The sequence below is a fragment of the Mauremys reevesii genome, unplaced genomic scaffold (assembly GCF_016161935.1).
Source record: "Mauremys reevesii isolate NIE-2019 unplaced genomic scaffold, ASM1616193v1 Contig51, whole genome shotgun sequence".
Taxonomy (NCBI): domain Eukaryota; kingdom Metazoa; phylum Chordata; order Testudines; family Geoemydidae; genus Mauremys; species Mauremys reevesii.
The window spans coordinates 52,547-67,512 of record NW_024100864.1 but is presented as its reverse complement, the minus strand read 5'-3'; the positions used below and the strand labels follow the sequence as shown (position 1 = coordinate 67,512).

Genomic DNA, 14,966 nt, shown 5'->3' with positions numbered 1-14,966 from the left:
GATGGTGCTGACGTCAGTGGAGAAAGCACCTTGGCATCAGTCTGGAGAACCTAGAGGAGTGCGGTGTGTCACCTTTTGGAGGCTTGTGGCTTGGCCTCCTCTGCCCGTGGAGTTGGCCTATAGATTGATGGCTTTAGAGGCAGGGGTTGGGCTGGCTGTTAGCAACTGGGATCCAGGAAGCCCCCACCTGCCCTTCTGAGGACTGAACCCATGGAGATGCAGTTGGCTTCTGGGAGATAGACCCCGGTGCCTGCCTGTTGGCATCCCAGGGATGGCTACTTGCAGGCCAGGAGAAGCGGGGTCCTGGGGGGAAGGAAAAGAAGCAATGGGGAGGCGGAGTGGGCTCCTTTCTGGCCGAGATGGTGGGCTGTGGGGGGTCTGGAGTTGCCTGTAAGCCATAAGTGGACTTGGTGCAGTGAAAACCGCTGCTCCTTTCTGGCCGACCTGGGGGCACCACTGACAACTTGGGGTGGGGCGGGGGGGGCCTGGCTGTGAGCAAATGGGATCCAGGATGCCCCAGCCTGCCTCACCAGGGTCCGAGTCTTCTTCTTCTCTCCTGCCATGGGGAGCCCAGCCTTAAGCCTGCCCAGCACGTGCTGCAGCTCAAGAATTAAGCCTTCCTGTGTGGCCTGTGCTGGAGATGACCCTGGACCCCTGTGGGGTACTGCTGGGGGAAATCACAACTGCAAATAATTCTGGCCACAAGATCAACCCCTTGGGTCGAATGGGGCAAGCTGGAGGACTGGTGACTTAGTCTGTGGAGCCAGCAGGTCAAGCTGTTTTCCCGCATGTGGGGGAGGCAGCCGCTGTGGTTCGCCCTTCCTGCGGTATAATTAAGGGGTGCCAGGCTGAAGAGCTGGGGGGAATTGGCGGGAGGCTCTTTATCTATCGTTAGTTTTGTGAGTGGCTGGGAGAAGCATTCATGTAACTCAGTTAGATGTGTCCCTACCTGTGGATGTCTGTGTAAGTGCAATATGTGCCAGAGATTCACAGCCTGTCACAGCATCACAGTGTGAGAGGGAATCCAGGTGGTGGGACACAGGGGTCCCACTGTTGAGGTTGTATCCTGTAGATCCCATCACAGATTTTCAACAGCCACAGCAGATGTTCACTGAGACACAGAGCAAGATACCAAATAGTGATCTCCAGGGCCTGCAGACACCAAAGAATGAGAAATTCTGTACACAGAGAGGACCCTGCTAGTAGAAAATGCTTTTGAAAAAGCCCCTTCTGTCACCAGATGTGGTCCTTCAGTGCTCTGTGTTGTGGCCTCAAGAGCCATGAATGCCAGTTGAGTTATGTTGACCTTTTCCTTGTCCACGTTTCTTAGGTGCCTCCTTCCGACACTTGTCAGAAAAAAACGACCGGTTTCTTTTGGAAGCATTTGCACTGCAAGGCAGAGGCAGTCTTCTCTGCTTCCTCGAAAGATTGACCAAAAGATGGGAAGAGCAGACACATTTGTTAAGGCACCACTGGGTGCTGCATCCCTAACCTACACTTTACCTGGCAGGTGCCTTGGCCAGCTTAGCCACAGTGTTGGTCTCTGGGACTTTTCTCCCAGCTGCTCCATTTCTCATCATTGACAATCAAAAGGAAGGTGACATGGCCTCTGTGTGTGGACATCCCCAGCGAATCACAAGGACGTGTGGCACAGGCTCTCGTGTTGCAGCAATTGCAGTTGAAGCAACCGCCATGCCAATGCCAGTCACAGCAGCCTTTTCATCAGCTCCAGGCTTGTGATTTGATTCTTTCCAATGCTTCTCTCCAAAGAAGCCTTTTCCTTAGCAAGATATTATTTGGATACCAAGGGAGGTCTTTTCTGTTTCCTAGAAAGACACAGGAAAATGTGAGCAGAGGAGATGAAAGCTATACAACAAGGCACCACTGGGAGTTGAACCCAGGATCTCCTGTTTACTAGACAGGTGCTTTAGCCAGCTAAGCCATGGTGCCTGCCTTGCAAAAGAGTTTACAACTGTTCCATTTGATGGTTCAGGATAACACCTGCAAATTCCAAAGTACAGACGTTCCCCATTTCCCTCAAGACTTGCAGACCTTGAGGTGTCTGGCTCTCCGTGCACAGAAAGCCACAGCTGAGTTGACAGAGGGCTTCTAACATGTGCTTCTCCCACCAGCCACTGTGATCATATAGCGGTTAGTGATCTGTGTTTCAGTCGCAGCAACCTCGGCTCAGTTCTGAGTCATGGTAACCTTTCCTTCAGCTCTAGATTTCTCATTTGCCGCTTTCCAAGTGTGGTGGGGTGGCTGCCCCAAACAAGCAGGAGAAAGATTAAGGCAGCCTTGCAGAGGCTGTGCAGAACCCAGCCAGTCAGGAAAGGGCTTATTGGGAGAGCCAATCAGGAGAAGGCTTGCTGGAGCAGCCCGTATATAAAGGGCTGCTCAGCACAGTAAGAGTTAGTCACTCCTTGGAGTTTGAGGAGGGAGGATTGGCTGCCCTGAAGGACGGAGAAGGGAGGGCACCATGATCAGAGTAGTGCTGGGTGGGTAAGGGGAGCATGAGTGACCTCCTGGCCGACTACTGTCAGACTGAGGCCCTGATACAAAGGCGGGGGAAGGTGCTAGGTCTGTGGGGAAGTGGTCCAGGGAAACAGATGGCGGGGGTTAGAGGTGCACCCTTTTTGCCTCAGTCGCCACTGACACAGGTGGATACACCCTGGATTGCAGCTGGCCACTGATGCAAGTGTCTGGGTAGAGGACAGCTGCCCCCGGGAAGGGGGGAGAGACCTGAGTGGGGCACAGCCAGAGAGCTGTGTCCATAAGAGGACACTGAAGTCCTGAGAGTGACATGGGTCCTAATGATAGAACAGATGGCAGCCAGACACCACTGGATGAAGGCGCACTGGTGGACCAGAGCTAATTGCCAGGATGGCCAACAGGAGGCACTGCAGTGATGAGACATGCCCCATGGCACCAAGACTCAGCCACAAGGAAGGCTCTCTCTGTCTTGAACCACCACTTAGAAGGATTCTGCTGACAGGTCTTTTCTTTTTATGAAAAGAGATACAAAAAAGGAGCCAACAGAGACATTAGGTTCAGCAAGGAAGAACTATCAGGCCAAGCCAGGATTTCCTGGTTACTAGGAAGGCTCTTCAGCCAGCTCTTCCCAAAGACCACTATCCAGAGGCCTTTTAACAGTCACTGCAGATGTTCACCACAAAAGAGACAAAGGGTACGTCTACACTACGGGACTATTCCGAATTTGCATAAACCGGTTTTGTAAAACAGATTTTATAAAATCGAGTGCGCGCGGCCACACTAAGCACATTAATTCGGTGGTGTGCGTCCGCGGTCCGAGGCTAGCGTCGATTTCTGGAGCGTTGCACTGTGGGTAGCTATTCCCTAGCTATCCCATAGTTCCCGCAGCCTCCCCCGCCCCTTGCAATTTCTGGGTTGAAATCCCAGTGCCTGATGGGGCAAAAATCATTGTCGCGGGTGGTTCTGGGTAAATGTCGTCAGTCACTCCTTCCTCCGGGAAAGCAACGGCAGACAAGCATTTTGTGGCTTTTTTCCCTGGATTGCCCTGGCAGATGCCATAGCATGGCAATCATGGAGCCTGTTTTGCCTTTTGTGACTGTCACCATATGTGTGCTAGATGCCGCTGACAGAGGCGATTCAGCAGCGCTACACAGCAGCATGCTTTTGCTTTTGCATGACAGCAGAGATGGTTACCAACCATACTGTACCATCTACCAATCCATAAATTGGTAAAAAGATGATCATGGTTACCAGTCCTTTTGCACTGCGCCATCTGTTGCTGTCATAAGTGCCCCTGGTTGCTCTTAGCCAGGGGTGCAAAAGCCAAAATTGGGAATGACTCCCTGAGTCAATCCCTCCTTTATGGTATCAAAAAACAGAATCAGTCCTGCCTAGAATATGGGCAAGTGTACTAGAGAACCACTGTATTATAGAACCAGAGAGCACAGCTGCTCTGTGTCAGATCCTGCAGGAATGATGAGCTGTATTCTATTCACAGGGGGTGCTCCTGCAACAACCCCACCTGTTGATTCCGTTCTTCTCACAGCCTTCCTGGGCTACCATAGCAGTGTCCCCCCACTTGTGTGATGAAGTAATAAAGAATGCAGGAAATAAGACACAGTGACTTGTTAGTGAGAAATGAGTGGAAGGCAGCCTCCAGCTGCTATGATAGTCCAGACAGGACAGTAAGAAGTGTGGAGGAGAGGAGCCCAACATCCCTCTGCTAGTCCAGGGGCAATTGAATCTTTTCTTTACACATGAAGGGTGGGGGCTGATGGAGCTCAGCCCCCTGTTGCTATGATGAAGACGGTTATCAACCATACTGCACCATCTACCATGAAAAATTAGGTGCACTTGACATTGGGGGACCTGACAGATGCTAATCGGCATGGTTACCAGTCCTTTGCACTGCACCACGTGCCAAAAAGCTCATGATGATGAGGACGGGTACCAGTCATTTTGCACCATCAACCACCCATGGCAGAGGGGAGCAAGGATGTTGGGGTTGAGTGCTGCAGCATCGCGTCTATCTGCAGCATTCAGTAAAGATAGGGTGACATGTTAAATAGTCACGAGAGGATTTTTTCCCTTTTACTTATGGTGTGGTTGTGGGGGTGTACATTGCCGAGCTATGCCCTGAACCACCATGGACACTGTTTGTTTGACCCTAGAGGCACTTGGAGCTCAGCCAAGAATGCAAATGCTTTTCGGAGACTGCAGGAACTGTGGGATAGCTTGAGTCCTCCAGTCCATGAGCGTCCATTTGATTCTTTGGCTTTCCGTTACGCTTGTCACGCTGCAGTGCGCTGAGTCCCTGCTATGGCATCTGTCTGGAGAATTTTTTAAAATGATTCTGAATTTCGTCTTCTATAACGGAGCGCTGATAGAACGGATTTGCCTGCCCTTACTGCGATCACATCCGCATGGTCCATGCTGGAGCTCTGTTTTTTTATTTTGATTTCGGACTGCATCGCCACCCGTGCTGATCGGAGCTCCACGTTGGGCAAACAGGAAATATTCAAAAGTTCGCGGGGCTTTTCCTGTCTACCTGACCACTGCATCCGAGTTCAGATTGCGGTCCAGAGCGGTCAGTGGTGCACTGTGGGATAGCTCCCGGAGGCCAATACCGTCGATTTGCGGCCACACTAACCCTAATCCGATATGGCAATTCCGATACTAGCGCTACTCCTCTCGTTAGGGAGGAGTACAGAAACCGGTTTAAAGAGCCCTTTATATCGATATAAAGGGCCTCTTGGTGTGGATGGGTGCAGCTTTAAATCGGTTTTATGCTCCTAAAACCGGTTTAAACGCGTAGTGTAGACCAGGCCAAAGAGATGCCAAAATAGAGTTCTCCACTGCCTGCAGCCATCAAGCTACCAGGAGTTCTGTGCACAGAGAGGCCCCTGGTGGTGGAAAAAGGCTTTGGTAGAGACTCTTCTGACACCAGCCGTGGTCATATAGCGTTTAGCGCTCTGTGTTGTGGCTTCAGCATCCACAGATGCAAGTTCAGTTGGGGGATGTTTTTCTTGTCTCCACATTCGTCTAGTGGCTCCTTTCAACACTTGTCATCAAAAAGACCTGCTTCTTTTGCAAGCAATGTACAGCTAGGCAAAGGCAGTCTTCTCCATTTCCTCGAAAGATCACCAAGCTGTGGGGAGAGGAGACGCATTCAGCCAGGCACCACTGGGTGCTGGATGCTGAATCTCCTCTTTATTCAGCAGGTGTCTGTGAAGGACATAAATCTACAACGTGTCGAGGTCAAGAATAGGAGTTTATTACACACAGCGCTGGTGGAGTGTCACCTGGCTTATTAGGCTCAGAGACACTGTCAGTCAATTGATTACAGCAGAATATATAGGTTTTCCATGGGTGGGGGAAAGTGACAGGGTAGGCAGTTCAACACCCCAGGATAAGTTCTGCACCAAGACAAGATAGCACAGCAGCCAATGGTTAACAGGAGTTACATAATGTCTCCGCCCATGGTCTCAAGTTAACATTTAATTAATACTTTGATACAATGTTAGTAGTATAAAATATCTATGCTGAATTCAGATTTGAGGTCCACAGAAATGGAGAAACTCTTTTGATTGTCTAACAGGTACATTCCTAGGGGTTAAAGCAAAGAACCAGTGAAAGTTTATGGCAATAAAGATTGTTTTCTGTGGGTATGTCTACACTACAAGAGTAGTTCGATTCAACTTAATTCGAATTTGTGGAATCTACCTTACGAAGTCGAATTTGTGTATCCACACTAAGGACACTAATTCGACTTTGTGAGTCCACACTAACGGGGCCAGCGTCGACTTTGGAAGCGATGCACTGTGGGAAGCTATCCCACAGTTCCCGCAGTCCCCGCTGCCCATTGGAATGCTGGGTAGAGCCCCCAATGCCTGCTGGGGGAAAAAATGTGTTGAGGGTGGTTTTGGGTAACTGTCATCATTGAACCGTCAGTCACGGCATCCCTCCCTGAAAGCGCCGGCGGGAAATCTGTTCGTGCACTTTTGTGGTCAGTGACAGTGCGGACGCCACAGCACTGCGAGCATGGAGCCCGCTGCAGTTATGGCCGTTTTCACCTCCTCGCACCTTATCGTCCACCTCTTCCACAGTCAGCTGCTGAGAAATCGGGCTCCTTTTCAATGGTGCTGCAAGCACTGGTGGACCATAGGGGACGTTTTACCAACATCAACGTTCGGGTGGCCGGGCAAAGTTCATGATGTGCGTGTTTTCAGGAACTGTGGTCTGTTTAGATGCCTGCAGTGTCTTACACAGAACACACACACACACACACACACACACACACACTGCTCCTGGTGTTGGGAGGGGAACAGGAGAAAGGACAAAAGAAGCAAGAGAAGAAGAGAAAGGAAGGAGGGAGGGAGGGATAGAGGAAAAGGTGAAACAAAAAGGACAAACCCTAATATCCCCAGTGATTCTATGGGACAAAATCCCAAGTGTGGAATAAAATTCTGCCTCCTTAAGCTCATGTTTTCCATGCCTAGAATTCAACTGTCACCAGATGGATCAGACTGAACAGGTTTCAAACCTCAAGGAGGCTCTGACCTTGTAAACAGGGACGTCTGTTTTCTAGTAAAATCAGGCAAAGGGAAGGAGAAAACTCTAAAGAGGTTCCTGCTGGCGCTCACGTACGTGAACCCGAATACTCTCTCAGTCCTCAAAGAGAGACCTGGAGAAGGAGACTTGCTGAAGCAAAGCCACAGGGGTCTCTGAGTTTTCCCTGGCCCCTCGCCCCTGTCCTGCCTGGCTGATGTCAGCATCTCTCTGTGAGGTCACCACCTCCCCACCACCTTTGAACAATAGTCTGAGGTCCTGCAAAAGGCCTTTGTGATGTCACTGCCACACCCCTCCCTTGCTGTGCTAATGTCCTGCCCCTGCCCAGGCACTTTGGAGGTTTGAGCTACTCCCTGTGGATCACCCCACTCAAGGAGCGTTCGTTCTAGGAAGCAAGCAGGCTAGACAGGAAAACATCAGATGCTGCTCCCAATGCTACACTCAGTTTTTCAGAAATTAGTCAACTTTATGGACAGAAGAGACCATTAGAGCATCTAATCTGACCCCCTGCATATCACAGGCCTCCTGTATGACACAATAGCTACTTTTGGAGCAAACACATTCCAGAAAGGCATCTAGTCTTCATTAAATGACATCAGGAGATGGAGAATCCACCACTTTCCTTGGTAGCTTGTTCCACTGGTGAATCATCCTCGCTGTTGAATATTTGTGTCTTATTTGTAATATGAATTTGTCTCTTTTCACCTTCCAGCCACTGGGTCTTGCTATGCCTTTCTCTGCGAGATTAAAGGGCCCTTTAATACACAACCTTTTCTCTCCATTAAGGCCCTTCAACACTTCAATGAAGTCACCTTTCAATCTTCTTTTGATAAGCTAAACAGGTTGAGCTCCTTCAATAGCTCACTAGAAGGCATTTTTCTCCAGCCCTCAAAACATTTGGTGGCTCTTTGGTCATCAGGGTCCTGAACTGCAGCTGGATGTGGTTCTTGTTCTTCTGCACAGCACAGCTCCTGGAGAAGAGGGATCTGCAAATGTACATTCATATGATCCCTTTGTTTAATTGATGAAAACATAAACTAGACACTTAGAGGATTGGAACTGATTTCAGCTGATGGACAGCTTCACTAGGTTTTTATGCATTTGGACAATGAAATGTTGAGTGTTTACATTCATATCAAGCACCCCCGTATAGTGGAGCTTCTGAACATAATGGAGAATGGAAATGAAAATGTTTTCCTTTTTTAAAAAAAAAAGAAAAAAGGTTATAAGAGAACACAGGGGTTTGAACCAAAGAGCAATTGATGGACAGGCAAGCACTCGACCACTGAGCTATACCCCCATGACAATAAAAGAATGGACTCATGATCTCCAGGACTTTGACGGACAGACCCTGCTTCATCGAGGTCCTTTGCCATTCCCACACCACATTCATTCATTCATTCATGCCCGTCACCCCAACCGGGGTATGGGCCGCCAACAACAGATCTCCATAGTCTTCTATCCTGGGCCATTCGCTCTAGCTGGTTCCAGGTATAGCCCATTTTTTGCTATCAACCTGAAGGTCGCGTCGCCAGGTATTTCTTGGGCGGCCTCTTTTCCGCTTGCCTTGGGGGTTCCACTGCAGTGCCTGTCTGGTGATGTTGGTTGGCTGCTTGCGTAGTGTATGTCCTATCCAGCCCCACCTTCTCCTTCTAATTTCTTCCTCTGCTGGGAGTTGATGGGTCCTCTCCAAGAGGTGGATGTTACTGATGGTGTCTGGCCAGCGGATCTGGAGAATCCTTCTGAGGCAGCTATTAATGAAGGTCTGGATCTTCCTGGTGGTTGTTTTGGTTGTCCTCCAGGTTTCAGCTCCATACAGTAAGACTGATTTCACGTTGGAGTTGAACAGTCGAATCTTTATTGCCAAAGACAGCTCTCTGGAGCTCCAGATGTTCTTGAGCTGTAAGAAGGCTGCTCTTGCCTTACCAATCCTTACTTTGATGTCTGCGTCTGTGCCACCCTGCTGGTCGATGATGCTACCTAGGTAGGTGAAGGACTGCACTTCTTCCAGGGGGCTTCCATTCAGTGTGACTGGGTCGTTGCTGATGGAATTGATCCTAAGGATCTTGGTCTTGTCCTTGTGGATGTTGAGGCCAACCTGTGATGACGTGGCTGCCACTACGTTGGTCTTCTCTTGCATCTGCTGTTTACTGTGCGAAAGGAGTGCAAGGTCGTCGGCAAAGTCCAGGTCATCAAGCTGGGTCCACAATGACCATTGGATTCCATTCCTACGCTTGTAAGTGGATGTCTTCATAATCCAATCGATGACGAGAAGAAAGAGAAGTGGTGACAACAAGCATCCTTGTCTGACTCGGTTCGCACCTGGAAGCTGTTTGTGAGCTGCCCTCCATGGATCACTCTACAGTGTATGCCGTCGTATGAATTCTTGATCAGGTTGACCACCTTTGCTGGGATGCCATAGTGCCGAAGGAGCTTCCAGAGGGTCTCTCGATCCACGCTATCGAATGCTTTCTCATAGTCAACAAAGTTGATGTACAACGAGGAGTTCCACTCCATAGACTGCTCGACTATGATGCGGAGCGTTGCTATCTGGTCCGTGCATGATCTGTTCTGCCGAAACCTGCCTGTTCATCTCGTAGCTGTGGATCGACGGCATCCTTCATTCTCTCTAAGAGGACTCGGTTGAAGACCTTCCTGGCACCGACAGGAGTGTGATTCCTCTATAGTTGGCACAGTTGCTGAGGCCTCCTTTCTTGGGGATTTTGATGAGATATCCCTCTTTCCAGTCAGCCGGAATCACTTCTTCTTCCCATATTTTCTCAAAGAGGAGGTACAGCATTTCCACTGAGGCATCCAGGTCTGCTTTCAGGGCCTCTGCTGGGATATCGTCAGGTCCAGCCGCCTTCCTGTTCTTCATCATGGTGATGGCTTTTCTGATCTCGTCTCTGGTTGGTTTATCGCAATTGATTGGGAGGTCCTCGTTGGCTGGGTCAATGTCTGGTGGATTTGGTGGTGCTGGTCTGTTCAGGAGTTCCTCAAAGTGCTCCGCCCATCTGTTCATCTGTAGTTCTATTCCTGTTATAGACTTTCCTGCTTGTCTTTAACGGGATGTTCTGGCTTGCTGAACTTTCCAGACAGTCGCTTGGTAGTATCGTACAGCTGTTTCATGTTACCGCTGTATGCTGCCTGCTCTGCTTCTGCTGCCAGTCCATCCACATAATCTCTCTTGTCCTTCCTAATATTCCTCTTCACTGCTCTGTGGGCTTCAGCATACTCTTTTGAGCTTTGGCCTTTGCTGCTCTAGTCCTGCTGTTGTTGACTGCTGCCTTCTTCTTCTTTCTGTCTTCTATCTTTGTCAAGGACTCTGCTGTGATCCACTCTTTCTGCTGGTGTTTCTTAATTCCAAGCACTTCCTGGCATGCTGACCTAAGTGTGTCTCTCACTTTCTGCCATCTGTTGAGTACACTGTCTTCCTCTTCCTCAGACCGATCCTGTAGTACTGAAAACTTATTCTTCAGCGTCAATCCAAAATCTTCCTTGGTCTTATGGTCCTTCAGAAGGTTGACGTTGTACTTCGCTCTTCTGTCTGACGCGTCTATCCAGTTCTTCTTCAGCTTCAGCTTCAATCTGGCCACCACTAAGTGATGGTCGGACGCCACGTCTGCTCCTCTTCTAACTCTAACGTCCTGCAAGGATCTTCTGAACTTCTTGCTAATGCAGACATGGTCGATCTGGTTTTCTGTCATGCCTGCTGGCGATACCCAGGTACTCTTGTGGATCCGCTTGAGGAAAGATGCTGCCTCCTATGACCAGATTGTTAAGTGCACACAGATCCACAAATCTCTCTCCATTCTCACTCATCTCTCCCAGAGCATGGGTCCCCATGACTTGTTCGTATCCTGTGTTATCAGGTCCAATTTTGGCATTAAAGTCTCCCATAAGGATGGTAATGTCTTTGTCTGGGAGAGTCTCTAATATTTTCTGGAGTCTGTTGTAAAAGTAGTCTTTGTCCCCCTCTTCACTGTCATTGGTTGGAGCGTAGCACTGAACAACATTCATCTTAATCCTCTTCATTTTAGTTCTGAAGGATGCTGTGATGATCCTGGGACCATGTGCCTCCCAACCAATCAGTGCTCTCTGTGCCTGCTTGGACAACATGAAGCCTACTCCCTGTGTGTGGTGTGCGTCACTCTCTTCATGTCCTGAATACAGCAACAGCTCTCCTGTCAACAGTCGTCTCTGTCCAGCTTGCGTCCATCTTGTCTCGCTAATGCCTAGTAGGGTCAGGTTGTTGCTCCTCATCTCTGCTGCAACCTGCGCCGTCTTTCCTGACTCGTACATGGTCCTCACGTTCCATGTGCCGATGGTAATCCTCCTGGCTGCAAGAAGGGTGATCGGCTTAGTGGCTTCCTCGCGGCTTTCACCACCCAGCATCATGCATCTTCGAGTTGAAGACCCTTCTTTTTCCAGGCTAAAAGTCTCTGTTAACTCTATTGTTGGCGTTTCTGTAGCAAGCTGATTTTTACAGGGTGGAGTTGCTAGCCCCACGCCCAACCCTCCTCCTTTACCCTGACTTGGGACAGGCAGATGGCCCCAAAGGACCTCTCTGGTGGAGTTATTCCCACACCACAAGTGGTTTTAAAAATGGGGTTTGATTAAACTTCTTAAATGTGGTAAACACCACAGCTTGCACACCCACCGATATAGCTTCTCCCACTGACATAGCTGCCACCTCTTGGGGAAGAGGATTAACTACACCCACAGGAAAACTCTCTCCCATCAGCATAGAGCAGTGGTTCTCAAACTGTGAGTCAGGACCCCAAAGTGGGTCATAACCCTATTTTAATGGGGTCGCCAGGGCTGGCATTAGACTTGTTTGGGCCTGGGGCTGAAGCCAAAAGTCTGAGCCCCACCACCCAGGGCTGAATCCCTCAAGCTCTGGTTTTGCCCTCCCCTAACTGGGGCAGGGCTCAGGCTTTGTCTCCCCTGCCTCTGCGCAGTGGGGAGGAGCTTGGTCCCTCTTTCCAGGGCCATGTAGTAAGTTCTTTTTGGCAGAAGGGGGTTTGCAGTGAAAGGAAGTTTGAGAAACCCTGGCATAGAGCCTCTGAATATGTCTAGACTTGGCTCCCTGTGGCACCGTGGGTGATCAGACACTGAAAGTACAGCCATGGAGACACCACGCACCAACCTTGCCTAGCAAGCAAGACTCAAACCTCCACAAAAAGGCACTTATTGCTTTTTAACCCATCACCCTAAGCACTCAGCCACCACCACTTAACAAAGGGGCTTTTCTACACTGTGGTTCTGGTCTCACTGAAGGGCCATTTCCAGTTGTTTGCTCAGACCAGCATTAGGGAAAATGGTGCCCTGGGCAAAGCTTGTACTTTGGCGCTTCCCCATTGCCCTGGACGATCCCCACTCCCCCTTTACCGCTAGTTCCTGCACTCCCAACCCTTGCACCTCCTTCACCCCTAACTCCTGCCCCCTCCTGTGCCCCCTTTGCCCTTAACTCCCTGAGCCACCAGCCATTGCCCCTCTCCTGCAGCCCCTGCACATGGCTCCAGTGCTGGGGGCCCCGCACATGTTCTCCTTTTCCCTGGGCTTTGGCATCACTAGCTCCTGATTAGTGAGTAGGGTTCAGTGGTTCCCAAAATGTGGGGCATGACTCCTAGGGGGACACAGAGGAACATTCATGGGGGCACCTCAGGGCCTGAGCCAGCCCCCATGGAGGGAGCAGCGCTCAGCCCCACTCTGCCCCAGCTCTTCCCCAACCCCACCCTACCCTCAGCCTGGGCCTCTGGCTCCCAGCTCGGCCTCGACCCCCTTATCCCTGTCTGCACCCCTCTCCCCAGCAAGCAATGGCCCCACTCCCAGCCCCGGTTCTTGACTGCGGCTTCCGAGGCCACAGCCATGGCTAAGAGGGCACAGAGTGAAATGTTTGGGGACCCTGGTTTAGGTGATGTTCTCAATCACTTCTATGAAGTCCAATAAAAGCAATTCCTCACCCACCCACCCTCCATCAGGACAGACTAGGTATGTTCTGCTGCCCTTCACTCATGCAGGAAGGATAATAACATTTCATTCCACTCAATCCTAAAGTGATTTGTAACCCACCACCAGCCAAAACTGGTCATTTTGGGAAAGCGGCCCCATCATGCTGCATACCTAGGCAGAGTAGGTGTGTCTACGCAAACACGGTCTGTTCCTGAAGTCTTTCCCCCAGCTACTCACTAGATGTGAGGGGGGAGATCATTCAGCCCCTGCTTCTGCTTAGTATTTAAAAACTCCTTAGTGTCCCTAGCTCTGCTGGCCTTAGATTTTTCCTCCTGTCTTTTTCTTAACAAGTCAGATGAGGTGGCCAAGTGATTAAGGCGATGGACTGCTACTCCATTGTGCTCTGCACACATGGGTTCAAATCCCATCCTCATTGGATGCGTTTAGTCATTACTCCTCCTTTGTAGACAACCAAGTTCCCCTTTAGTACAATGTTGCTTCTTGCAAACAAAAACCTTCTCAGAAACTCAGAACTCTCTTGCTTTAAATAAAATGTCTAAATCCCAGATTTCTTAAAAAAAGAAAAATTCTCTAGCCCTGTATTTCTTAATTTATATCTCAAAAGGGAACATCCTCATCATCTCCTCCAAACACCCTGGGACCTGCCCAAATTATTAAAATACCCTCAACCCGAGCAAGGCCAGAGCAGTGAACCAGAGCTAGTGTCTAGGCCAAGCTGTTCTGAAGGAGGCAACTCAAACATTTTCTCCCTGCTTCCCTTGGCAAGCTCTGACTGAGAAAACAAAATTTCCCAAACTGAAAAACCAATACTAATCTGTTTGGGGATTTTGGTTTGAAAGTATTATTGTTATTATTCTCTTCTGATTTCTGAATCAGTTCAGTTCAGTCTTTGTCCTCCCAGTGTGTTTCCAGCTAAAACCACCTTGAGGGTACTGGACCACTGACCTATCACCCAAACTTTCAGTAACCCTTTATCAGTGCCTGCGAGTGTAATTTAAACCATAGGTCCATCTAGCTCTGAATCTTGTCTTCTGACAGTAGCCAATACCAGGTGCCCCAAAAGCCACTCCCCAAGGTACCACTGGGAGTTGAACCCAGGATCTCGTTTACAAAGCAGGTGATGTAACCAGCCAAGCCATGGAACCTGCTGTTACTTAAAGCAGCGTGTTTGCCCACACCTGACTCTCTGCTAATCCCCACTGGGCCCTGACAAGTGTTGCTCGTGTTTGGCTTCTGTAAAGCAGAGGAGCAGGTGAAGTTTTGCTCCCAAGGTGTGTGTGTGATTCTTTGGACAGGTCTACACTATGAAATTAGGTTGGTGTAATTACATTACTTAGGCTGGCAATGCAGTTCTATCAACCTAATCCCGGTGTAGATAGCAGCTCAGCTGTCAGAACTTTCTGGAGCTATGAAAGAGGAGGGGCCCAGCCTCTGTAGCAGAAATGCAGGGCAGGTGAGTTCACAGCAGGCATTGTGGGATACTGGTGGAGGCCAGTTATGGTGATATAATGACCAGCAGCATTTACACTGACAATTTGTCACTTTAAGTTGTCTGCAAAAAGCTCTAGGCCTCCCATTGAGGTGGTTTTATTTTGTCACCAAAACAGGGCAGTTTTGTCACCAGACATGGCATTGCAGTGTGTGCACCAGCTACAAGCTGCCGACCGAGGGAGCGTTGTGTGTTTTTCACACACCTGAGCAATATGATTCTGCTGAAATAACTTTGTAGTGCAGACCTGGCCAAAGATTCAGTCTCTCTCTCTCTCTCTCACTCACACACACACACACACACTCTCTCTCTCTCTCTCTCTCTCTCACACACACACACACACACACACACACACACACACACACACACACTCTCTCTCTCTCTCTCTCTCTGTCTCTCTCTCTCTCTCTCTCTCTCTCTGCTTGCAAGGAAAATGTCA

The 14,966-nt window shown here is 49.6% G+C and overlaps 2 non-coding genes across 2 annotated transcripts; one reads left to right on the top strand and one right to left on the bottom strand.

The window, feature by feature from the left end:
* Positions 1-1,876: 1,876 nt before the first annotated feature.
* TRNAT-AGU lies at positions 1,877-1,950 on the bottom strand. The gene has a single exon. It is a non-coding gene; the product is annotated as a tRNA-Thr (tRNA).
* An 11,421-nt stretch (positions 1,951-13,371) lies between these two features.
* Positions 13,372-13,453, top strand: TRNAS-GCU. The gene has a single exon. It is a non-coding gene; the product is annotated as a tRNA-Ser (tRNA).
* The last annotated feature ends 1,513 nt before the right edge of the window (positions 13,454-14,966 follow it).